Below are 24,924 nucleotides of genomic sequence, written 5' to 3'. Positions count from 1 at the left end.
TTGCCGATCTACCATGAAAAACGACATACACATGCAATACCATTTTTTGATTTACAAATATATTGCTTGACTACATGAATACCTTGAATACATGTATATCTTGATTGACGACATGTATAGCTTGCTCGACTACATATATAGCTTGCTTGACTGCATGAATAACAGGACTACATATATAGCTTGAATAAATGTGTAGCTTGCATGCCTAAAGGCACAGTTTGACTACATGTTTAGCTTGACTGTGTGTATAACCTACCTACATGAATAGCTTGACTACATATAAAGCTTGTGACAAGCTTGTATCCAAATATGCAACTATGCAATTGTCTGATATAATTTTGCGCTTGACAGAAATATCGGTCAGTTTAAGAGGTCTATGGAAGTATTTGTTTCATATGAATAGGTCGTTATATGCACAATATGTTTTATTATTGTAAGTTGGACCAAATACAATAACCCTAAATTGCCATAACGGCCACAACGCGATTCTGAAATAATTCCCTTCTAGAATTGAAGAACCAGTCCTATACCCTAGGGATAACAATTTTGACATTCAACAATAACATATGTTTGCATAGTACATTACTTTATTGGGACGACTTCGTTATTTTTCTATTCATGAGGATCAACAAAGGATTGCACATTTTAGAACTTAATTTGTTTGATTGGTTGTATTTTAAAAACAGCATTTTAAAGGAATCAACATAAAGAAGGTTTCTATTTGAATATTGTCACATAAATATTTTAAGCGTGCACTGAATAGAACTCAATACGATTTGATAGCTGATTACACATCTATCATCAAATTCGGGTTCATGACGAAAGCTACAACTGCCTCTAGAAAACGACAGCCGTAGCAGTCAATCAAAGTTATTTCGCGCATGCGCAGAAGGCAGAGAGATCTATAAAAATACGACGACTTCACCAAATCATGTAGATCGACAAAATACTTTCTACGAAATTACATGTTTAAGTTCACCGTCATATCTGCTCTACATGTTATTGAGCTGCAGTGAATAGGTACATCCTCGATTGTCATTGGCCCACATATATGTGCGAACACCAAACAGGGATGAGTCACAACGGCTGCAGGAGTGTAAACAACGGTGTTGGGAGGACTAGTAACGCCGAAATAAATAAACGCAAAGGCACTTAGACGTGTATCAACGGCTATTGTAGGCGTTAAACAGAGATGTGATGGGTGACAATATCGACAGGAGTGTAATCGACGGCGATGTGATTGGTGACAATATCGACAGAAGTGTAATCGACGGCTATGTGATTGGTGACAATATCGACAGGAGTGTAATCGACGGCGATGTGATTGGTGACAATATCGACAGGAGTGTAATCGACGGCGATGTGATTGGTGACAATATCGACAGGAGTGTAATCGACGGCTATGTGATTGGTGACAATATCGACAGGAGTGTAATCGACGGCGATGTGATTGGTGACAATATCGACAGGAGTGTAATCGACGGCGATGTGATTGGTGACAATATCGACAGGAGTGTAATCGACGGCAAAGTGATGGGTGTACACAACGGTAATGCAATGGGTAATGTGAGGGGAAAGAATGGCATCAGGGGTGTAAAAAATACAACGGATTCGGTAGCGACAATATACAAACCTTATGAAATAGTTTCATACCAGTTCAAATTAAACACTCCTCGTTTCTTAGCTGTGCAAACATATATGGTATATTGTAGCAAATTTTGATCTCGTACACAACAATGTCATCGTTTCCTGCACGGACAGCGATATTTTAATGTTTTTGTGTTGTTGTTTTTTTATGAATAATTTTATTGCGATAATTTAAAATTACATATATTAAGTTGCATTAAGTTAAAAATATCACAATTATCAATGGGTGCGTGATTCGTCTTCCAAGGGGTGGGAAGGATCATTTTTCCAGCATTGATCACATGACCAGAAATCCAGAACGATGAATTAAAAACAGTGTCATAATCCCTGCAACAAAGATAGTATGCCGGTATGGAAGACTTGATTGTACTTTAGCGATAATTTTCAAAACCTCATCATTCAGTCTCAAGAGAACAATGATCTATTTCTAAACATCACGGGTAATCAAACAGGGAATAGTATTGAAACATCATTGTTTCGCTTGAGCTGCTAAGTACGACTCCGCGCCGTTGCCTTCGGGAACGTCGATCAGTATAAATATTGCAGAGTTATACAATTCTTTTCCAGAACATTGACACTAAAGAAATGAGTTCGCTTTAAATCAAACAGACGTAGGAATATTCGAAATCAATGGTGACAGTGTATTTATTGGCAATCTTGATATATTGTCAGAATATGTAACCTCTAATTGGAAAGCAGTGACGCATTACATGGATTTTTTTCATAAACACAGACTGTTCTAAACTAGATATCTGAGTAATCCACATCCCGAAAGTAAAAGTAGATCGTCCAACAAGTAGGATTAATAAAATATGCTCACACTTACACAACCTCTAGAAATTGTCTAACAAAGAGTACAATATCTAAAATGCTTTGCCAGAATTATTGCCTTAAACAACAAGATTCTCGCCTACAGTTCTATTGGCACACGCATTAAACACTCACGCATAATCATATTGTGGCTATAGAGTTTCCATGAAAACAAGTAAAGTGACAAAAGGCAATTATATTGTTACCAGTATGTCAGCTAGGATAACGGCAATAACAGCCTTTTTTTTAATTTAATAAGAACAAAATATTCCACCCGGGCTGTCTTTCATTAGAACAGATGATCATGCTTGCTTGATTACATGTATAGCTTGCTCGCCTACATGGATAGCTTGCTTGACTACATATACAGCTTGCTTGACTTCATGAATAGCTAGCTAGACTACACGAATATCATGCTTGACTACATGTACAATTTGCTTGACTACATGTATAACTTGCTCGACTACATGTATATTTTGCTCGTCTACATTATTATCTTGCTTGACTACATGTACAACTTACTTGCCTACATGTATAAATTTCTCGACTACATTAATTATTTTCTTGACTACATTATTATATTGCTCGACTACATGTATAACTTGCTCGACTACTTATATAACTTGCTCGACTACATGAATATCTTACTCGACTACATGTATAACTTGCTCGACTACATGATTCTCTTGCTCGATTACATGTATAACATGCTCGTCTACGTGTAAAACTTGCTCGTCTACATGATTCTCTTGCTCGACTTCATGATAATCTTGCTCGACTACATGTATAACTTGCTCGACTACATGATTATCTTTCTCGAGTACATGCATAACTTTCTCGACCTCATGTATAGCTTGCTCGACTACATGTATAACTTGCTCGACTACATGAGTATCTTGCTTGACTACATGGATACTAGCTTGGCTACATGAATAATTTACTCGACTTCATGTACAGCTTGCTTGACTACATGTTAAGCTTCTAACTTCACTTTAAACTACATGATTAGCTAGAGGTTATACATGGACTTCATATATAGTTTGTAACGAACTGGTATCCGAGTATGCAATTATGCAATTGTCTGATATAATTTTGCATTTGATAGAATAATTGTTAAATGAACGGGTCATAAGTGAGCAACTAATTTATCATTTTGATAACATTTTCATCCTTTCCTGGCAGCATTCAGAACCACATTTGAATGTCAAACTCAGAAAATATGTAGGTGCAGTTCTTATGGACCTCCCAAAAGCATTCGACTGCCTGCCCCATGATTTCATCTTAGATAAGCCTAATGCATATGGTCTCTCAGCCCCAGCATGTTATTTTATGCACAACTGTCCTACAAACAGACAGCAACGTGTCAAACTTTGTCTATTTACCAGTGAATGGGACTCCATACTAAAAGGCGCACCACAAGAATCAATATCAGGGCCGTTAGTTTTCAACATCTTCCTTAACGACATCTCCTACTTTATCAATAATGCAGTTTTGTATAATTGTGCAGATGACAATAATCTTGCTGTGTATGATAAAAATCCTGATGTTGTTAAAAACACTTTTGAAGAAGAAAGACACATTTGATTAACTGGTTTACTTCCATTCAAATGCAGGCTAACCCTGACAAATTTCAAGCAATTTCAGTTGGCTCAAAGTCTGTTAAAGAAATAAAACAATTCAATATACTTAATCACAGCATTGTTTGTGAAGAGCAAGTGAACCTTTAAGGTGTTGAGGTAGATAGTATATTAAATTTTGATACCCAGTTTTCTAAAATGTGCAAAAGCAGCGAAGCAATTGCATATTCTTCAAAGATTAAGCAAATTTTTGACAATCAATACTTGGCTTATTATCTTTAAATCTTTTATCAGATCAAATTTCAACTACTGTCTTGTCGTTTGGCATTTTTGTAGCAAGACCAACACAGAAATAAAGATTCAACACAGAGCTTTAAAAATTGTTTTTTAAGATTACTACTTAACTTACGAGAATCTTTTTCATATATTTCAATTGCCAAAATTACATTTGAGCAGGGTAAGATACATTGCTATAAAATTTTACAAATGTCTGTGTGGTATCTCACCAGATTATGTTCAAAACCTTGTGACTTTTAAGACCTGTAATTTTATTCTAAGATACGAAAACTGTGTAGATGTGCCATCAGTAAGAACAACTAAATATGGTCAAAAATATTTCCGCTTTGTGGCCAGTCAGGTTGCGAACAGCCTCCCAAAGTAAATAAGGTGTTCCCAAAACTACCCAGAATTGAGAAGGCTGATCTGCACCTGGACAGGTCCCTCTTGTAAATGGTAAATGAGCAAATCATACTTTTTTGCTTTAAGAAATAGAAGAAATTGAGACTTTATTAGAGTCTTGTTTTCAGTGGGATGGCTCAAAACCCACTTGACAAGAGATGGCATTCAAATACCAGAAAAGTGTTCAGCGGACTTTCTGAATAAAATAACAACTTAAATTAAATAACATGGGCTAATATCTATTTATGGTTGTTTCAAATTTATATAACATCTGTCGAACACATACAACTACTTGTGCTTTTCTTTTGGCAAGAATTTTGTTTAGGTGTTACGACTTTACTTTTTAAATTATCATTCTTTACAGTGATAGGTGTAATATCAAAATGACATGATAAATATAATACCTCCTCTAAGAAATACTTTTCTTTTCCAAAGTTTTCCCCATCACGCTAGTTAATTATTAAGGTTTTTTACCAACTACACATCGATGTACAAAGCTGTTATTCCCTTTTATATGTTGCTACTTACATTTTCGCTATTTCAATTTATACATACGATTACCCTTTAAGCTATGCTTTGGAGAGAACTAACCATTTTACAGTGGTATATGAACAAGTGGAACCGTGCTCGTGTGGACTGGCCGTACAACCGGGAAAACTTGTTGATGTTATCGATGTTTTAATGCTCTAATCCAATTTTACTATTTGAATTTTGTATGCATGACCATGATAACGAATGGCTTTTGTTAATACTTGCCTTAATATGTGTTCATTTTAACATATATGCTTTTATTTCCAGGTCACAAGCTCATTGTTATTTTTTCATGTGTTACGTATGTCTGTTATTCATGTCGGAAAATATCTCATTGAGCTAATGTTTCTTGTTAACACATACCCGACTTAAAGTATTCTTATATCTTGTATCTTGTATCGGTTAGGAAAAATAGTGACTCATGTGAGAAACCCGTTTAAGTCAAGTGATTCCTCAACCTGAATTAGATGTTTTTCAAGGATTGCATCATTAAAATACTAGCAAATCTAAAATAAAATCACTGACTTGTTTGTTGACATCGGTTTTGATCCGTGGTGACCCATGTGAGAACCCCTTTTAGTCATTTGATTCCTCGCTCTAAATAACTATTTCGAATTATTTTTTCTTGTATGATGAGTCTGAAACTTACGCTCTTTTGATTTCATAAATAACTGAATACAACTAAGTTGTAAAGCTCTCATTTACTTTACTTGTACCTCATCATTGTGCAAGTTTTAGTTACGGTGTATCAAATAATATGTATTTACATTTCGCCAGTGAAAGTGTTCATTGTGTTAATGAAATACAATATTGAGACAGTAGAAGGACTTATTGGTTTGTCCCTTCATTCATTTTATACACATTTTGCAGCCACGATGAGTAAAGTTATTATTAGTCCCTAACGCATACTAAATTGACCTTGTACTCTGGCGACCGTCTGCGACCCGGCAAAATTCGGAAGCAAATTTGCTTCGTAAATTGAGTTGATGAATAAACAGGGATAATGCTTTTATGAAACCGAATGTTATAAAAGCAACATATCCGGGGGAAAAAGCCATATTGGTATAGCAATAATTTGGGAAAACGATTTTGAAATATCATTCACAATTAGGCTATCATCATCACTAGACAAATTTCCATCATTCTAAACAAACTAAATGTATATGTATGCTCCATGACGGCAGACAGAATAAATGAAAGATCATGGCCGCTTGAGAACAACGGAAGTAAATATTTCAAATAGTGTTATTGTATATTATCCCAAATAGATATGTTTGTTTTTAAATGTTCATTCGAGCTCAGCCTTTACTTTTCGATATAAAAATATTTTGAGTGAATGTCACTTTTCACGGTTTATTTTTTAAACATCATTATGATAATGTTCGGAACGTTCATTGGTAGAGCTCCTTAATTCCACTACAGGTTTGATGTAACTCGCTACATGTTTATAGAAGGGCATCATGTATTATAACCTAGATAATTAGAACATTGTTAAGTGTTCAATACAACACAAAGAGATATTCATCTTCTATCATATTTGAATTGCATATCGACTCTGGAAATACCTTTATATCTGCCAGTTTCACACTCTTATGTATGCACAGTTTTAACATATCAAATATTTCCATAAGGTCTATAGCATTTTTGCTCTGCATTAAGTATTATTTAAAAGAAAACTTGTCCTTAATTTTCAATTACATGACCTATCGGTAATAAAAGCATTCCAGTTTTGTATTATTCGGTCGTGAATTCTACATTTAAACATACGAAGACGATTAATGTCAACACATAGTTAGTCTTATAGCCATGAAACTAAGCTGATCAATCATAAAGTTAGTTCTTTATGTCCAACATGAACACTAAAATGTTTACTTATGATTAACATTATTTCAAGATTTTAAACAAAAATTTGACAGACCTTTTTACATATAATATATAAAGGAAATCTGCATTCTCAGTAAAAACTTGCTAAGAAAAATATAATGAACGTTGATCATATTAAACAATGTTAAATAATAAGTTATTTTTGCTCAGCAAGGTACTTGTTTGATATACCAGTATGTTTTAGACAAGCAAGGGTCACTATTTGCTTGATAATCAACCAAAGTGTGTATTATAACTCACTTATTCTCTGAATTACACCTTAAAACATCTTTACTCAACACTCTTTCTTTTTGCTCTAAACGGTATTCAAAAATGTCTAGAAAAATGACGTCACTAACGTTATTCCCTCTTCCGTTTGCTTATTTTTATCATAGCGTTTAACGTGAATGACATCACGACCTGTTTCGCACACTAGTTTGCAAATATATCACTTTAAATCGTTGTATATCTAAAGTTTGTCACCTGACAGACCTTCGGCCAATGAAAAAGGCTAAAATATACTAAGTATCTTATAAACATGTACAATGCTTCCGATTAGGTAAAACTGTTATTTGGATTTTAGCGGGGTTTTTTGGAAACAATTGAAGACCTTTATTTTTTTATGAACTACACTAGCAAGTATAATTTTAGTCCTGCACTTACGTCTGTAGAAACAATGCTATGCTACACATAAATAAATGTGATTCAAATAGAACCGACGTTTTGAAACAAGTACAGCCAATAACAAAACTTATTTCAGGGAGGATATACCTGGATAACATCAATAGAAGACAGAATATAGAGGTCGTACAATATCAGCCTAATTGTACAATAAAACAACGAGTTGTGGTCTAATGTCAGACTTATTACAAGTCTGTAATCAATCAAAGCAATGAGAGTTATTTTATTGCCCCCAGATTATGGAAGTTCTCCTTATACGAAACATAAAATTGCATTAATCGTGAATTTATTTCTTATGGCAACATCAGATATCTTCTTCTCTACAGTTCTGGTCACACAATGGCATCGCCGGGATAATTTATATATTTGTATATCGTTAGTCCTCCATGTTATCACGGACCTATAAACTATACGGATATGGGAAAAACAAATGCCATTGGCACTAGGTGTTTTAGCCTTCACAATAAAAGTAAGGACCAATAGCTCATCGTCTCAAAACGGACATAAGAAAGGGATTGTAATAACTTGTCTATTTTTATAAATCAATGAAACTTTAAATTCTTGAACAATTTTAAATTTGTCCACAAAGTGGCATCTATATTAAGTAGATCGGATATATATGAACTCTTTTCCCTTTATTTGTGCTGACAAATATTAATCTAAATAGTTCAAGACAGAAAAGAATACATCAATCTACTCATGACAACTATATAGTATAATGGCCATATAACTGACTTGAAAGAAGAAGTTTCGCCATTTGATTTAGCCAAAAGTCATTTCACAGACCCTCTCATAAATAACAAAAGGCCTAGCCGCCAATCAATTTCCTTCCCTTTGTCACTATTGGAATTTAGTTCAGTAAATTGATGTTATAGTACAACATTTCTTTGTCATTTCAAAGACGTGCGTTATATTAAATTCAATTTAATACAAACAAAAAATCAACTATTAAATTGATCTTCATAATCATGTCATAACTGTTATGTATTCGTCTATAATTATGTAACGTCCAAAAATAACAAACCTTGTATACGTATGTTTATCATATAGCATTGTGTATTTAATGCGCATGCCCAACTGATGACATTTAAATATCTTAACTAATTCCATCCAAAGGAATGATTTCATTTAACCTTGAGCGAAAAAAAATAGGAATGTCAGTTCATGCTATTTTTTATTAGTCAAGAATAGTCGAAGTTGGAGTGAGTGTCGATTTGGGATTTGAATTTTCATTTCCTCTACCAACGTACGTTTGTTTGTCAAACTAGTTGTCTTGTTCATCGTCGGATAGAAGAGTAAAATCAGAACACTCGTTGTCTTGAATTATTTAGTGCTGATTGGGAAAGTGGTTTCTGCTCTTTTAAGTGGTGGTACTTTGAAAGCCTTATACATCGGCGACCGAAATGGAGTGTTGTGTGATAAAAAGACTGTCGTTTCACTTTAAATGGTCTTAAAGGGTTAAGCATGCGAATCCGTGTATGATACCCCACCGATGCAACCCCCTCCCCTCTCCACCCCCATCTTTTAGAAACCTTCGCATTTCAGTGATAGGCTAAGTAACGAAGTCCAACGGCGGTTGGCGTCTTATCACTCACCTTAGCTTCCCATAGTCCGGCGGTAGTGTAAATGAGGGCACTGCAAACGAGCTTTAGACCATGTCATACACAAAATCCGATGCAGTTGCAGATATGCTATTAAATTTAGGTAAATCAGCCCTAATGGCTAAGTGCGATATAAAATCTGCTTTTCGACTTTTACCAATATCTCCCAAGGATTTTAAATTAATTGGCTATAAAATCGAGGGAAAATATATATATATAATGATTTAAACCTACCTGTTGTTGCAAGCTGCGCTCCGATTTAGTTTGAGGCGTTTGTGTCTATTATACATTGGTTTGTTAAGGACATTTCTCATATCCCATCTCCCGACCACTATCTGGCTAATTTCAATTTCTATGGCGCCAATGGAGCTAGGGACTGTTTATCTCTGCTCTCTTCCTTTAACCATGTATGCGATATGCTAGGCGTGCCATTAAACAAAAAAGCCCGCCACAGTGCTAATATTTTTAGGCTTGAAAAATGACTCATCACAAATGGTGTTCAGGATTCCTGAACACATAATTGTTTGATTGAAGTCCCTTATATTGCTATACTTTGTTGAGAAAAAATGACCCTGTGGAACTTGCAGTCCCTTACGAGCAAATTTCGTGTTTTTTTGTCTAGCCATTCGTTCTTGTAAGGCCTTTTTATGGCGTTTCTACGATGTTATGTCTAATATAAAATGTCAGTTTTTTAGAAAAAGAATAACAGAAGACACACTCGAAGACCTTCGTATCTGGCTAAACTTCTCATCAAATGTTAACCGCGTTTGTAACATTCCTGAAAAAACATGGTCAAAAAACGAAACCTTGTAACTTTTCACATACAGCGCAAGCCAGAAATACCTTGACTGCGGTTGTTATTGAAATGGACACTGGGATTTTTTCCAGTCGCCACGGATATACTATGATATTTTTAATAAGGTGATTTCATATCGGCCGAGTTGTTTGTTCGAGGTCAGCTGTATTGGCCTCAGCCCGAAGGACGAAGGCTAATAATGCTGACTTAGTATCAATGAGTATTAATTAAGTAACTAGTACGTATGCTACGACATTCTGGTTAAAACATTCTGATACCTTACCTTAAATAAGTATTGAAGTTTTTATCCCTTTTTGATTAATGGATCCTGTTTTTCAGACGGAACTTTTGATTTTGACATTCATCCTTTATAATGAAAATGCACAGATTTTTGAATACTGCCGATCGCACTGTACAGTCTAAGGAAGAATACCTTTTGTGATTATTCGTAAATCGTTTGTTCAAGTTCAAAATAGTTTTTACTTTCGTCGTCCATTTTGTCGGTTTCCAACCAGATAATTGTCATAAAATCCACCAACAGGTTAAATACAGCTGTGATATCAAACTGTACAAAGTAGTTGAAGTGTTTTATAGGCTAGTAATTCCTAATATCTTTTAAACAAGGCACATAATTTCCAAACAGTCGGTTAAAGGGAAAACAAAATGGCTGCCTTTTAAAAAATTTACAACATTTTCATATTAGGGCGAGTTTCGACAGCCAATGAAAATGGTTCATTCCTCTAATCCCGTATTTTGCGAGTTTAGTAGCCAATCAAAACGGCAGAAACTCGATATTGGGCGAATTTTTGCATATAATATTGTCAACTGTTAAATATTAGTACTACGATTGTCCCGGTATCGCGTAAAACACGAAATTGATGGTTAATAATAAAACTTAACGGGAATGGGCAGAGCCAAAACTCCAAAGAGAACGCGTATTCCTATTGCATCACATCTATTGCGCCAAAGTATAGCCAAACTCTAATCCGTTTGTATTAATGCCTATGAATGCACATTGTTTAGTGCGGCCTATGTTATCGCGTTTTTCGGGGTTTTAAGGGCAAATAACAGTAACATATGCAAATCACACGTTACGGTTGGTGATATCAAACACACCACTGACGGAAATTTACTTCTGACCATACGTAACTAAAAAACTGAACAAACTTGAAGTAGGTACAATTCAAGTCACAAGAACAGGTTACTTAATTTGTCCGATTTTAAGTGTTAATGAATTCTTAATTCGAAGGCTACGTTAAGATGGCCCTCTATATTGCCATTTGGACGGTTCTCCACTCACCCGTTTTCATTTTTCTGCCGTTCTTTTTTTAAATTGGGACATGTCAAAATACAATATCCATTCATTCCGCATTGGAGCTGCGACTACAGCCGCCATGGTAAGCTGCACTGAAGTAACCGCAAGGTGGGAGCACTACGAGGGATACTTCCACTAATGTTGTACGATGACAATAACAGAGGTCAAGGTTTCAAAGAGTCAATGTCATTAGAGATAACTTACAAGTCGGCACTTTGTATGTCAAGGCTTATGTTTAAACTTTCGGCTACTGTATTTGTTTTTGTAGTTTTTCATATAAATATTCAATGGCTATTTTGTATTAACTGAGTATCTGATAATTCAATTTGATCAAGTAATATATTTTGACATTAAATCAGGGGTTCTCCTCAAGCAGCCAATTGTATAAAAGTTGGTTAAATTTAACCGTTGGTTAAAGTTGTCCAGCGGTTAACTTTAACCAAGTTGGCCATTTTATCCAAACCGTTTATCCGTTTGTATAAAGGCAGAAAATGCGGCGGCTAAGTTAACCAACTTGGACAACTTTAACCTAACCAAAACTTCATAAAAATACCCACAATGCACTGGTAAACAAGGTTCCGGTCAGTGCGTGTTTACCGCATTTTTCTGTTAACATCATAGACTTGTTTGGCATATACAACGACATTACGAAAAGGTTGTTGAATTTTAATGAAAAAATACCCATCAAATCCATTACACATCCAATATCCATTAAGTAGCGTAAACATGTACCTATTATTTTAATATACACCAATATATAGGGCTTATGGTGTACCTTTGAAAATGAAAATGACAAATGAAAATCTAATATATGATGGTACAGTAGTACCAATTTAATAAAATCGCACTTACCTGTTTCAAGTGCATATTTCCTCTTTATAGAATTTTGTGCATCGGCAGATTTAATGACAAACTTCATTAAATCTGCCCAGCATATTAAAATGGTAACTATTCAACCAAATACCTGAAAAAACTGTCAACAATGTATACGCTCCTTCTGTCAAAAATAGTTTGATAAATATTACACATGCAACATCTCAACGGATAAGCTCATTCCGGAAACAGGGGTATTTAACTTTTAATGTGCACAATATTGTTGATATTGCATCAAATAAAAATGCATGAGCATGCAAACATCATTCATATAAGCTTCTTTAATATACCGTAACAAGTTTTAAGTGAATACCAGTTGCCAATAAATTGTATTTGCTAACCCGAAATAAAAAGTGTCACTTTCATTAAAATGCAATGGCTTCGTCCATTTAAGTGTGTGTTTTTGTAGAAGATGCCATCTACGGAATGTATAGTCAGTTTCAACTTTGTCCTTGAAAAAATCAAATGAGTTTTGTATGGGGCCATTCCTTTTGATACTAATTTAATATATTTATCTTGGTTTTTATATGTTGACATTATATGTTATTCAAAGTTGACATTAAAACGTTTAGTTTTATATGTTATTCAATTTAGTATTATTATTCAAATTTAAACTCATTTATATGATAAGTGACTTTTGGTATCAGTATCAGTACAGAGAAATTATTAGTTTACAATTTAACCCTCTCAGCATAATACAATGTATTATTAATAACTTATTCTCTATATGGCCTTCGATAAACCATTGCGTGAATCCATTTCCACTTACCAGGACCACAAAATCAACAGACATGAAATATAATTTCTGTTCTTTATTTTCATAAAACTATGTAAATAAATTCAAAGTCAGTGTGTAACAACATACTCATGTATTTAAGATTAATAAAATCTTTAATGTTAGTGTTGAAGAGACATGCAAATTTATTTTACAAACAACAAGTCAATAAAACCACACTCTAGCAATAATGTATTTATTTTATCATATTTGTTATAAGATTTTTTTTAAAACCAACCATTCATTATTTATACAAAATGTTCGTTACTATCCCCCCCCCCCCCTTCGAAGAAGAGGGGTATATTGCTTTGCACATGTCGGTCGGTCGGTCCGTCGGTAGACCAAAGCTTGTCCAAGTGATAACTCAACAATATCTGGACGTATGGTCATCAAACTTGACATGAAGGTTGGGCCTGACCAGGAGATAACCCTTATTGATATTAGGAGTCATTGGGTCAAAGATCAAGTTCACAGTGACTTTGAATGCGAAAATGTTTCAAATGATAATTCGACAATGCCTGCACCCATGGCCCTCAAACTTGTCTTGGAGTTGTGTCTGACCTGTAGATGACCCCTTATGATTTTAGGGGTCATCGGGTTAAAGGTCAATGTTACAGTGACCTTGAACGAAAAAAGCTTGTCTGTGTGACAACTTGTCAATGCCTGCACCCATGGTCCTTAAACTTGACATTTATATTTTTGGTGACCAGCTGATGACTCAGGACTATGGGTTTTGAGGTCGTAGAGTCAAAGGTCATGGTCAAAACACACTCTATCCTCAAACATTGAATGGTCATAATCTTAAAACTGCGTCAACGGCATCCAATGTCAGTGACAAATCAGCTGTCATTTCGGTCTATGCATATGTCATACAATTGTCCATATAATCCTGACAACATGGCGCTCAGGGGGGGGGGGGGGGGCATAATGTTTGACAAACATCTTTTGTAAAAACTATTTTTACAGTAAATGCAGTCCTGTGTCAATATAATTAATGTCAAATACTGTTGTTTATTTTCCAATTCAGCCATTAACTGTCAAATGAATAGTTTACAAAGAAAATCATTAAGAGTGAAATTTAAATATAAAATGACTATTTTGGTACATTCCAATTAAAAACAATAATCAAACTAAACATTGTTTCAACATGACAAGTGGTATTTATTATTTCTTGTATATAACACTCCCCATTAGTATGATAATTTTAATTGCAAGAAAAAGATCTAATATATCAAATTTGATGGATAATATAATAATTAACAATAATCATTTTTTATTTAACCCTACTGTCTCAATACAAGATAGGACGTTGACAATTAGGCCCTCTGGGAGCAGCAATTTGAAACGTTTTCTATTCCTCTCATGAACTTTTAAGTTTCTGTTTGTGGTGTTTCCTAAAACAGGAGTCTGTCAGATGAACTTGGTCATCAAGTGGCTAGTACCGCTACACTCTGAAGAATAGTAAAATGAATATTTTAAATCATAACAATCGTGTATGTGCGTTTAAATAGGCATTTGAACATATTTTAAAGGTAGATGAATGATATTTTTGCCAATGAAGGGAACGCCCCTTTAAAACACCATGAAAACAAACCTATATAAGTTACAAGAACTGGAATGTCAAAACATGATTTTAATGCAACAGAAAGCAATTTGGTCTCTATAGTACTCACATGTTCAAATTTAAACTATTTAATAAGCAATAAAGCAGAAGTATAAAAATCCATGCTTTACATTTGAATGTTCCTGTAAACTTTCCCTTAAATGGAGTATTAAAGACAATTTTAAATCAGGCAGTCAAACAGACTTACAAACAGATATTCAACATATTACCCATAACATGTGATAGGGTAGGCATTCTTAATAATTCCTATTAAGTATTGCTCTCACTTTATTTTATGATATTTATGTTCATTGTTATTAATTAATAAACCGTCTCCGTGGCCTAGTGGATAAGCGTCCGCCTACGGAGCGGGAGGTCGTGGGTTCGATCCCTGGCCGCGTCATACCAAAAGACGTTAAAAGTTGGTACAAGTAGCTCCCTTGCCTGGCGCTTGGCATTTAAAGGGTAGTGCTTGGAAAAGTGGTGTACTCAGTACTGGTTTAACCCAGGAAAGTTGTACCCCGTATATTGGTGCTTTACACCGAGCACGTAAAAGAACCAAGGGGTCTCTTCGAAAAAGAGCTAGGGTCTCGCACCCGGACTTCCTTGTATCCCACCACTGTCTCTTCAGCGTGCTGTCCCTTCAGCAAAAACAAAGGACCCCGTTGGAAATAAGTGCTTGCACTTTCACGGGTTATCCTTGATCGCAAGGTCTAAAGAAATACATACATACAATGAAGGTTGAATTATGAAGAAGCCAATTATTATATATAAATATGAATGTATTTTCTTTTAATAAAATGACTGTACTGAGTATACTGCTATATTTTTTGAAATATGTTTTCAATTTCACAATATAGTTTTGTTAACAATCTAACCTGATAATGCTATGTATATCCTTACTGCTCGTGAAGTATTAGATCTGGTGTTGGTCCCATTCCCTGCTGTAGCAGACATGTGTAGAACTTATCAACACTGGTTCTTCTGACTTTGGATGGTAAAACCACTCAACTGAAACATACATTTATTATATACAATAAGAGATAAATAATGTATCTGTCTTTTTATCTATAACATGTTATTTGCAGGATACAGTTAGTTCTCAAATCACAATTATGCTTACATTTAGTCATTTATATCACGCACGCACGCACGCACGCACGCACCCACGCACGCACGCACACACACACACACACACACACACACACACACTTCTTTGTGTGTTTTCAATAATATAATTACATACTACTGAACAGTAGCAATTATCCTCCTGTGTGCCTCAACCAGGGTGTGTTGAAAGGAAGTTGGAGAAATAGACTTTAGAATGGGTAAGATTCCTTGAAAATGACGTCATAGCTGTCAACTTTTCTCAATGTTTACACGCGGTTTAGTTTGATTGTAAATATGTGGAAATGAAACAAAATATGTTTAAAGCGAGGGTATATCTATACACAGTAAGGGCGAGACCTGCAAGCAATTGTTGGTCTCGACCCAGAGTCGTGACTAGTGTAAGATTATGGAATAATATGCACACAATAACAAGGTAAATATCGTTCTCAAAATGCAGCTTGTTGTCACTGTTTTTGTTTCAAGATTCCTTGGATAAGTTTTATGCATAAATTGCGTCACAAATAAGAAATTGTTTTTTTCTTACCTCTAAATTCATCACTGTCATGGATATCGATGATATACCATTTGTTTTTTTATTTAGGCAGTGTCCATGTGTCTGTAAAATCGTTGAAATAAGTTTGGAATCGAGCTTGTTTATGTCTGGTCCGCCATCTTTGTTTTGGATAAGTCAGTTAACCATACTCCCAGTGGTCGGTTAAATATTGTCCAAAAGTTAACCGAATCACGCGCTGGTTAGGATAACTTATTTTTTATACAATCGATTTACGGATAACTTGCCCAAACCAGGGAGATAACCAAAAGATAACCGCTGGTTAGGACTTATCCACGTTTATACAATTGGCTGCAGATTTTTTCCACATAAATCTTCATTAGCTTAATATTGTCTTGAATTTATATTTCTGTACGTTAATTCTCCAGACAATAGTTATGACATACAAACCAATCACATAATTGTTTTTATTAAATTCACGTCTGGAAAACATTGATCCCAAAAACAAAACAAAAATGTTGAATTTGTCCTCTAGTCCTACTTCCCTACGAAAGTCTTACATATGGATTACTCCAATGTACAGTATTCTATATTGTGAAAATGATTATATATATTACCCGTTTACCTATTATCATTACATAATTTAACAATTTTCCTTGACATTGATTTTTTTAGAATGCTTATAAATGTTCTCACCAGCGACCGAGTCACTGGTCTCTCTTAAAGTGTTCTTTAATCAGTACATCCAAAATCTCAAATAATTAACCGTTGAATGAGTTGAAATTATATATTTTCAGCATGATTTCCTTTCATATTTCTACCAAAACATAAGGCTCGTTTCCAACGCGTATATTCTTGTGCTTGCTTCCGAAATGTTGAAAATTGTAGATTCCATGTTAATCAGAAATGACGATCACTACATAATGTTATTTTCTTCAAGGTCGATTTACCTTAACATAATAAGTTTCCACACAATTAAAAACATTCTGTTCTCACGTCGATCATATCTGGGAGTAGGTTTATTGGTCCAAGGTCATATAAAAAATATTTAATAATTCATACGAGTATATATGCGTTTGTATGGGCTTCATGATATGCGTCCTGGAAAACGGATAAAATTCACACAAACAACTTTAAGAAACCCTTCTGGGTTCGTGTTTCTTTTCTAATAAAGCGCTGAAAACAATACTTGCCGTACCATTTACGGCATTAACAAACGTTGAGATGATCAATTGTATCATTCCAATACAACGTTTAGTTATTATTAGTCGCTACTAAAGACATGTGTCTTAATGGTAAAACGGTGTTTCGTCCATGAATAAACATTGCAGAAATAGGTATTAATCAATTTCCTTGTTCATCACCGGAAGTACTTCGCCAGCTCCTTCCCGTCTGTGAAGTTCTAAGCACTAAACAATACGTCGAGTGCTACACAGCGCATGCCACGTGAGTCTTTCACTCAAACCATTGCACGGTATTTAATTACTGCAATTGCTTGTATTGCCCGTATACCCCCATAATTTTGACAGTGCTGTATATGTATTGTATTATCGTTTGATAATCGGTTGTCACTATTATATTCGGTTGTCACTTTTACATTCGGTTGTCACAATTATATTCGGTTGTCACTATTATATTCGGTTGTCACTATTAAATTCGGTTGTCACTATTATATTCGGTTGTCACATTCGGTTGTCACTATTATATTCGGTTGTCACTATTATATTCGGTTGTCACTATTACATTCGGTTGTCACTATTATATTCGGTTGTCACTATTATATTCGGTGTTCACTATTATATTCGGTTGTCACTGTTATATTCGGTGTTCACTATTATATTCGGTTGTCACTATTATATTCGGTTGTCACTATTATATTCGGTTGTCACTATTATATTCGGTTGTCACTATTACATTTGGTTGTCACTATTATATTCGGTTGTCACTATTATATTCGGTTGTCACTGTTATATTCGGTTGTCACTGTTATATTCGGTTGTCACCGTTATATTCGGTTGTCACTATTATATTCGGTTATTATATTCGGTTGTCACTGTTATATTCTGTTGTCACTATTATATTCGGTTGTCACTATTATATTCGGTTGTCACTGTTATATTCGGTTGTCACTGTTATATTCGGTATTCGGTTGTCACTATTGTATTCGGTTGTCACTGTTGTATTCGGTTGTCACTGTTATATTCGGTTGTCACTATTATATTCGGTTGTCACTGTTATATTCGGTTGTCACTGTTATATTCGGTTGTCACTATTATATTCGGTTGTCACTATTATATTCGGTTGTCAGTATTATATTCGGTTGTCACTGTTATATTCGGTTGTCACTATTAAATTCGGTTGTCACTATTATATTCGGTTTTCACATTCGGTTGTCACTGTTATATTCAGTTGTCACTATTATATTCGGTTGTCACTATTATATTCGGTTGTCACTATTATATTCGGTTGTCACTATAACATTCGGTTGTCACTATTATATTCGGTTGTCACTATTATATTCGGTGTTCACTATTATATTCGGTTGTCACTGTTATATTCGGTGTTCACTATTATATTCGGTTGTCACTATTATATTCGGTTGTCACTATTATATTCGGTTGTCACTATTATTATATTAGGTTGTCACTGTTGTATTCGGTTGTCACTATTATATTCGGTTGTCACTATTATATTCGGTTGTCACTATTGTATTCGGTTGTCACTATTATTATATTCGGTTGTCACTGTTATATTCGGTTGTCACTATTACATTCGGTTGTCACTATTACATTCGGTTGTCACTATTGTATTCGGTTGTCACTATTATATTCGGTTGTCACTATTATTATATTCGGTTGTCACTGTTATTATATTCGGTTGTCACTGTTGTATTTGGTTGTCACTGTTGTATTCGGTTGTCACTATTATATTCGGTTGTCACTATTGTATTCGGTTGTCACTATTATATTCGGTTGTCACTGTTATATTCGGTTGTCACTATTACATTCGGTTGTCACTATTATATTCGGTTGTCACTATTATATTCGGTTGTCACTATTATATTCGGTTGTCACTATTATTATATTCGGTTGTCACTATTATTCTATTCGGTTGTCACTGTTGTATTCGGTTGTCACTGTTGTATTCGGTTGTCACTATAATATTCGGTTGTCACTATTGTATTCGGTTGTCACTATTATATTCGGTTGTCACTATTATTATATTCGGTTGTCACTGTTATATTCGGTTGTCACTATTACATTCGGTTGTCACTATTATATCTATTATATTCGGTTGTCACTGTTATATTCGGTTGTCACTGTTATATTCGGTTGTCACTATTATATTCGGTTGTCACTATTATATTCGGTTGTCACTATTATATTCGGTTGTCACTATTATATTCGGTTGTCACTATTACATTCGGTCGTCACTATTATATTCGGTTGTCACTATTATATTCGGTGTCACTATTATATTCGGTTGTCACTATTATATTCGGTTGTCACTGTTATATTCGGTTGTCACTGTTATATTCGGTTGTCACGATTACATTCGGTTATCACTATTATATTCGGTTGTCACTATTATATTCGGTTGTCACTATTACATTCGGTTGTCACTATTATATTCGGTTGTCACTATTATATTCGGTTGTCACTATTATATTCGGTTGTCACTATTATATTCGGTTGTCACTGTTATATTCGGTTGTCACTATTATATTCGGTTGTCACTGTTATATTCGGTTGTCACCGTTATATTCGGTTGTCACTATTATATTCGGTTATTATATTCGGTTGTCACTGTTACATTCGGTTGTCACTATTATATTCGGTTGTCACTATTATATTCGGTTGTCACTGTTATATTCGGTTGTCACTGTTATATTCGGTATTCGGTTGTCACTATTATATTCGGTTGTCACTGTTGTATTCGGTTGTCACTGTTATATTCGGTTGTCACTATTATATTCGGTTGTCACTGTTATATTCGGTTGTCACTTTTATATTCGGTTGTCACTATTATATTCGGTTGTCACTATTATATTAGGTTGTTACTATTATATTCGGTTGTCACTGTTATATTCGATTGTCACTGTTATATTCGGTATTCGGTTGTCACTATTATATTCGGTTGTCACTATTATATTCGGTTGTCACTGTTATATTCGGTTGTCACTGTTATATTCGGTTGTCACTATTATATTCGGTATTCGGTTGTCACTATTATTTTAGGTTGTCACTGTTATAATCGGTTGTCACTATTATATTCGGTTGTCACTTTTATATTCGGTTGTCACTGTTATATTCGGTATTCGGTTGACACTGTTATATTCGTTATTCGGTTGTCACTGTTATATTCGGTTGTCACTGTTATATTCGGTTGTCACTGTTATATTCGGTTGTCGCAATTATATTCGGTTGTCGCTATTATATTCGGTTGTCACTGTTATATTCGGTTGTCACTGTTATATTCGGTTGTCACTGTTATATTCGGTTGATATTCGGTTGTCACTGTTATATTCGGTTGTCACTGTTATATTCGGTTGTCACTGTTATATTCGGTATTCGGTTGTCACTATTACATTCGGTTGTCACTGTTATATTCGGTATTCGGTTGTCACTATTACATTCGGTTGTCACTATTATATTCGGTTGTCACTATTATATTCGGTTGTCACTATTATATTCGGTTGTCACTGTTATATTCGGTTGTCACTGTTATATTCGGTATTCGGTTGTCACTATTATATTCGGTTGTCACTGTTATATTCGGTATTCGGTTGTCACTATTACATTCGGTTGTCACTGTTATATTCGGTTGTCACTATTATATTCGGTTGTCACTGTTATATTCGGTTGTCCCTGATATATTCGGTATTCGGTTGTCACTATTATATTCGGTTGTCACTGTTATATTCGGTATTCGGTTGTCACTATTATATTCGTTGTTCACTATTATATTCGATTGTCACTGTTATATTCGGTTGTCACTATTATATTCGGTTGTCAGTATTATATTCGGTTGTCACTGTTATATTCGGTTGTCACTATTATATTCGGTTGTCACTATTATATTCGGTTGTCACTATTATATTCGGTATTCGGTTGTCACTATTATATTCTGTTGTCACTATTATATTCGGTTGTCACTATTATATTCGGTTGTCAGCGTTATATTCGGTTGTCACTGTTGTATTCGGTTGTCACTGTTATATTTGGTTGTCACTATTATATTCGGTGTTCACTATTATATTCGGTTGTCACTGTTATATTCGGTGTTCACTATTATATTAGGCTGTCACTATTATATTTGGTTGTCACTATTACATTCGGTTGTCACTATTATTATATTCGGTTGTCACTGTTGTATTCGGTTGTCACTGTTATATTCGGTTGTCACTATTATATTCGGTTGTCATTGTTATATTCGGTGTTCACTATTATATTCGGTTGTCACTATTATATTCGGTTGTCACTGTTATATTCGGTTGTCACTATTATATTCGGTTGTCACTGTTATATTCGGTTGTCACTATTACATTCGGATGTCACTATTATATTCGGTTGTCACTATTATATTCGGTTGTCACTATTATATTCGGTTGTCGCTATTATATTCGGTTGTCACTATTATATTCGGTTGTCACTATTACATTCGGTTGTCACTATTGTATTCGGTTGTCACTATTATATTCGGTTGTCACTGTTATATTCGGTATTCGGTTGTCACTATTATATTCGGTTGTCACTGTTATATTCTGTTGTCACTATTACATTCGGTTGTCACTATTGTATTCGGTTGTCACTATTATATTCGGTTGTCACTGTTATATTCGGTATTCGGTTGTCACTATTATATTCGGTTGTCACTATTACATTCGGTTGTCACTATTACATTCGGTTGTCACTATTATATTCGGTTGTCACTATTATATTCGGTTGTCACTGTTATATTCGGTATTCGGTTGTCACTATTATATTCGGTTGTCACTGTTATATTCTGTTGTCACTATTACATTCGGTTGTCACTATTACATTAGATATATCCGTTTTCTCGCTCAATGTATATCAGTATGAGTTTCTTCTACTTTAATGACCCCGGATTCGCCAATCATGGAGAAGTTACACGGTTCCTATTTGTGTCCAAGATTAAACAGGATTTTTTTTCAACTGCGCCACCTTGGAGGTAAAGATCTTGAAGAATTTCATGAGATCCCAACGATTTCAACATGACAAGTTTTAACTGTATAGTTAGTTTAAACGGTTCAACAGAAAATAAATATGTTGGAATATATACACTGATGTTTACGCAGTAAATGTAATACTGTGAAAGTCGAATTATTTATATTTTCACCATAAACACACATCATTAATGTAGAATCAAGTACATCTGAAATAAAAATTAACTTACTAGTATGTGTTTGTAGTTTTGTTTTAGACTTTACTTCAGGACAAACGTTTTGGACAGGTTTTCAGTATTTAAATTATTTGAACCAGCGAATATCGTAACACGAATTATAATTGTATTTATGCTTTGGCAAAACAATCGATTGAACCAGACCATTTCTTAGCAATGAGCTTACGTTATGGATAATACATCATGAACACCCTCATTTTAAGAAGCATCCTGTTCGGGGAGTAAAAAATGGAATCATGTTTAAAAGTATTGCTCATGGATTCACACAAGAGAAGCCGCTGTATATTTAATGAGAACGTACACAGTGTGTGTATACCACGTGATAAATTGCTACGTCGGAAGGCAATATTTTGCTACGAATGAAGACTCTTAACAAAGATTACTTCACTATTTCTTCACCATTTTAAATGAAACAAAGCCGCTTACGGAGCCCCGCCTTCGGTCTTTTACCAGAGTTTAATTGCGAGTTTTGTTTCTTAAAACACTTCGACAAACCTTTTCAAAATATGGCCGTCTGACGGAGCACTGTCAAAACATTTTTAAGGAAACAGGTTTGTTGAAGTGTTTGATGAAACTAATCACCTTATCAAACTTCGGTAATAAGACGAAGGCATGGCTCTTTAAGCGGCATAGACTGCCCTTTGTTTTGTTTAAAATGGTTTGGTAAAAGAAAAGTTATCTTTGATTTAAGTCTTCATTTTAAGCAAAATGTTGCATTCCGACGTAGCATATATGACGTAATTCATCACGTGGTATACACACACTGGTACACGTGTTCATGACATAATGCAAAACAAACTTGATGACGTAAGGAATGCATAGAGGTTTACAACCTTTAAATGTAAACATATGTTTCTATAAATTGTACAATATAAGTTTGTAGAAATCCTGGGTCAGCGGAGGCCAGCGTTCACTCGAAGGACATGATTTAAATAATCTTGGTAAACGGCCACTTCTATTAAAAAAAACTGGGAGCTCTGGGGCGGGGCGAGATTTCATCCAAGAGACATAAGCTGAGCGCTCTAGATAAAGGGCTACATGAGACTACATATCAAATATCAAAGGTCTGAAAATTGCAGTTTGTTTCAGAGAAGACAAATTTGACAAGATATCACTATTTATATAACATAAATATACAAGAACATAGTCATATACTGAAACGTACATTCGTCCCTGTCGGCAGTTTTAAACGAACCAAAATGGCTTGAAAGAAATTGATAAAGGACAAATCTATGGACATTTCTGTGAAATATGTTTTGAAATCAGGCAAGTGGATTCTGGGGAGAACTTTTTTCTCATCACACCTGCTCAGCGTTGAGCAATTCAAGCTCAGGTCAGCTAACAATACACATGCCTTTAATGACACAAATTATACAATAACAACTGCTGGCACACGGTGAGCTGTTCTTCCTTGATTTTTGTACCAGTTCAGTCCCAAAACAAAAACTTCCCCCCAAAACTTATCAACGATATTTAAATATAATTTAAATAGCAATTAATGTACTTAATCGAGGCTAGATTTATGAGAGGCAGAACACGCATAAGAAATATGTTGAAGTAAAGCAATGGTGCCAAAATGCAAATTGGAAGTGTTTGTAAACGCATATCATATTCGATATATAAAAGTAGTCAATCTTTGATCGGTTTTTACTCTCAGATCATCATTCCATCCACAACATAATCATTAATTATGTCACTAGTGGCGGGCATCCCACATTTGTTTATCATTGATGATAAAGAATGTGGGATTCTCACCACATGTGATAGTGGCTCATGCGCTAGACAATGTTTTACGGTCAGTAATATTCATCAAACATAAGAGCTCGTGACTCCCAAAAAAATGAACAACAATTTCTAGGAGGCAGGCACAAATGTGTTCGGTGTTAAGCTGTCTTTTCAATCGAGTTCGAATTATTTAAAGGGATATGAAATTAGACTTATCACTGCCGCATTAAACAACTCATTGCAAAAAAATACACATGTTTTTCGTTCCTTACATCTCGGGTAAGTTGGATCAACGTTGTCCCACTCTCGGGTAAGTTGGATCAACGTTGTCCCACTCTCGGGTAAGTTGGATCAACGTTGTCCCACTCTCGGGTAAGTTGGATCAACGTTGTCCCACTCTTTTGT

Source organism: Mya arenaria, chromosome 6 (assembly GCF_026914265.1).
Source record: "Mya arenaria isolate MELC-2E11 chromosome 6, ASM2691426v1".
Classification (NCBI taxonomy): Eukaryota; Metazoa; Mollusca; class Bivalvia; order Myida; family Myidae; genus Mya; species Mya arenaria.
Note: the sequence above shows the minus strand (reverse complement) of the source record.